Source organism: Otolemur garnettii, unplaced genomic scaffold, assembly GCF_000181295.1.
Source record: "Otolemur garnettii isolate 467f Iridium unplaced genomic scaffold, OtoGar3 scaffold00087, whole genome shotgun sequence".
NCBI classification, from domain to species: Eukaryota; Metazoa; Chordata; class Mammalia; order Primates; family Galagidae; genus Otolemur; species Otolemur garnettii.
Genome location: NW_003852482.1, coordinates 513,901 through 517,462, shown reverse-complemented (window position 1 = coordinate 517,462; position 3,562 = coordinate 513,901).

Genomic DNA, 3,562 nt, shown 5'->3' with positions numbered 1-3,562 from the left:
CCATTTTTTGGTTGTAGCTGTCATTGTTGCTTGGCAGGCCCGGGCTGGATTCGAACCCGCCACCTTAGGTGTATGTGGCTGGCGCCTTAGCCGCTGGAGCCACAGGCGCTGAGCCCATGAGTATAGTCTTGAGGGCAGATGTCCAGCCTGGGGGTATAAATTTGGCATTCATTAGCATATTTATTATATTTAAAGCTCTCTTTTAAAAAAAGATAAAGCTCTGTTAGGCACTGTGGTTCACACCTGTGGTCCCAGGGCTCTGGGAGGCCAAGGCAGGAGGATCCCTTGAGCCCAGAAGATTGAGGCTGTAGTGATCATGCCACTGCAGCCTGGGCAACAAAGTGAGATTATGTCTCAGTTAATCAATCAATAAAATCTCTCTTAGTACATTTTGGCTGCTGTAACACAGTACAAAATGCATTGGACTGAGTGATTGGTAAATAATAGAAATTTATGTCTTACACTTCTAGAAGCTGGAAAGTCCAATAACAAGGTATCAGCAGTTTTGGCTTGGCGCCTATAGATCAGTGGTTAGGGCACTGGCCACATACACTGAGGCAGGTAGGTTTGATCCCAACCTGGGCCTGCTAAACAACAACTGCAACAAAAAAAAATAGCTGGGCGTTTTGGCGGGTGCCTGTAGTTGCAGTTACTTGGAAGGCTGAGGCAAGAGAATAGCTGAAGCCCAAGAGTTTGAGGTTGCTGTGAGCTGTGATGCCATGGCACTGTACTGAGGGCAACATAATGAGACTCTATCTCAAAAAAAAAAAAAAAAATGTCAGCAGTTTCATTGTCTGATTAGGGCTTGCTCTCTTCAAAGATGGTACTTTTTTTTGCTCTGTCCTCACATGGCAAAAGGACAAAAAAGGACAAACTTGGTGGAAAAATGGTTAGCCACATGTAAGAAAATGAAACTGGACCTGAATTTCTCACCACTTACAAAAATTAGCTCTTAATGGATAAAAGATCTAAATCTAAAACACAAAACAATAAAAACCCTAGAAGACTGTAGGAAAAACTCTTGATCTGGCTGGTATAGGGAAAGAATTTATGGAGAAGACCCCACTGACAATTGAAGCAGCAACACAAGTAAATAAATGAGACCTGATCAAGTCAAAAGTTTTGTTTTGTTTTGTTGAGACAGAGCATCAAGCTATTGCCCTGGGTAGAGTGCTATGGCATCACAGCTCACAGCAACCTCAAACTCCTGGGCGTAAGCGATTCTCTTGTCTCAGCCTCCCAAGTAGCTGGGACTACAGGAGCCCGCCACAACACCCAGCTATTTTTGGGCTGTAGTTGTCGTGTTGTTTGGCAGGCCTGGGCTGGATTTGAACTCACTAGCTCCAGTGTATGTGGCTGGTGCCTTAGCAAGTCAAAAAGTTTTTGCACAGCTCAAGACACACTCCACAAAGCAAAAAGACGAGCTTCAGAATGAGAGAAGATATATGTATGCTTAAGGCATATTAACAAGGAAAGAACAAACAACCACATTAAAAACATGAGACATGGGGTGGCTCTTGTGCCTCAAAGGAGTAGGGTGCTGGCCCCATATCCTGGAGGTGGTGGGTTCAAACCCAGCTCCAGCCATAAACTGCAAAAATGAAAAAAAATGAGACATGAATAGAAACTTTTCTCATAAGGACAGAATATTGACCAATAAACACATGAAAAAATGCTCATCATCAGACGGCGTCTGTGGCTCAAAGGAGTAGGGCACTGGCCCATATGCCAGAGGTGGCGGGTTCAAACCCAGCCCTGGCCAAAAACTAAAAAAAAAAAAAAAATGCTCATCATCTCTCAGAGAAATGCAAATCAAAACCACTTTGAAGTAATCACTGAACCCAGATGAGAATGGCTATATCACAAGCTCTCAAAGCAACAGATGGTGGCATAGACATGGAGCGAGGGAACACTCATGCACTGTTGGGAGGATTGCAAACAAGTATAGCCTCTAGGGAAAGATGTAAGGAGGCTGGTTGAGATGGCTTATGCCTGTAATCATAGCACTCTGATAGGCCGAGGTGGGTGGATTACCTGAGCCAGAGTGAGACCTCATCTCTAAAAATAGCCAGGCATTGTGGCTGGCACCTGTAGTCCCAGCTACTTGAGAGGCTGAGGCAAAAGAATCACTGTGCCCAAGAGTTTGAGGTTGCTGTGAACTAGGATACTGCGGTACGCTACCAAGGATGACAAACTGAGGCTCTGTCAAAGATCTATGGAGATTCCAGCCCAGTAAGGTGGTTCACACCTGTAATCCCAGTATTCTGGGAAGCTGAAGCAGGTGGATTTCTTGAGCTCAGGAGTTCAACACCAGTTTAAGCAAGACCCCCCATCTCTACTAAAAATAGAAAAACTAGCTGGACATTGTGGTGGTCACCTGTACTCTAAGCTACTTGGGCAGCTGAGGTTGCTGTGAGCTATGATGACTCCACAGCACTCTACCCAGGTTGACAGAGTAAGACTCTGTCTCCAAAAAAAAGAGAAAAAGATATGGAGATTCCTCAAAGAATTAAAACTAAAAGTAGACCCATCATTTGACTGTAATCCCACTACTAGGCATTCACCCAAATGAAGAAAGTCATTTTACCACAGGGACATTTTCACTTGAATATTCACACTAGCTCAGTTCACAATCACAAAGATGGATGTGAAAATAATCCAAGTTACCCATCAACACATGAATGGATTAATAAACTATGGTATGTGTATACTGCATGGGATGCTATTCAGCCACAAAAAATATGTATTTTTTTAATGTTGTGAATAATTTCCATCATATCCAACACCACGGATAAGCAAAATGGGTCTCAAATAATCTTCATGCAGCCTGTAGGTTGGACACGCCTGGAAGGGGAAAGAACTAAAATGTTAGGACAGAGGCCAGAACCTGTGGCTCATGCCTGTAATCCCAACACTCTGGAAGGCCAAGGTAGGGGGTCATCTCTTGAACTCTGGAGTTTGAGATAGCCTGAGCAAGAGCAAAACACTGTCTCTACTGAAAATAGAAAAACTAGCTGGGTGTTGTGGGAGGCCCCTCTACACAGCTGGTAGTCCCAGCTACACAGGAGGCTGAGGCAAAAGGATCACTTTAGCCCAGAAGTTTGAGGTTGCTGTGAGTTATGATGATACCAGGCACTCTACCCAGGGCAACAGAGAGACTCTGTCTTGGAAAAAATAATAAAAAAGAATGATCACAATGCTTGCCCATGGAATTAGAGCTGACTGAGGAAGGAGCAGTAGGTTGAAGTCCTGCTTAGGCATGGAAACTTTTCTTTTTTTTTTTTTTTTTTGAGACTGTTCCATAGGTTAGTAGAGTACCCTGGTGTCATTGTAGCTTACAGCAACCTCAAACTCCTGGGCTCAAGTGATCCTCCTGCCTAAGCCTCCCAAGTAGCTAGGGCTACAGATGCCCATCACTGTGCTTGGCTAGTTTTTCTATTTTTAGTAAAGATGGAGACTCACTTTTGCTCAGGCTGGTCTCCAACTCCTGAGCTCAAGGGAGCCACCCAGCTCAGCCTCCCAGAGGGCTGGGACTACAGGCATGAGCCACCATGGGAAGCTG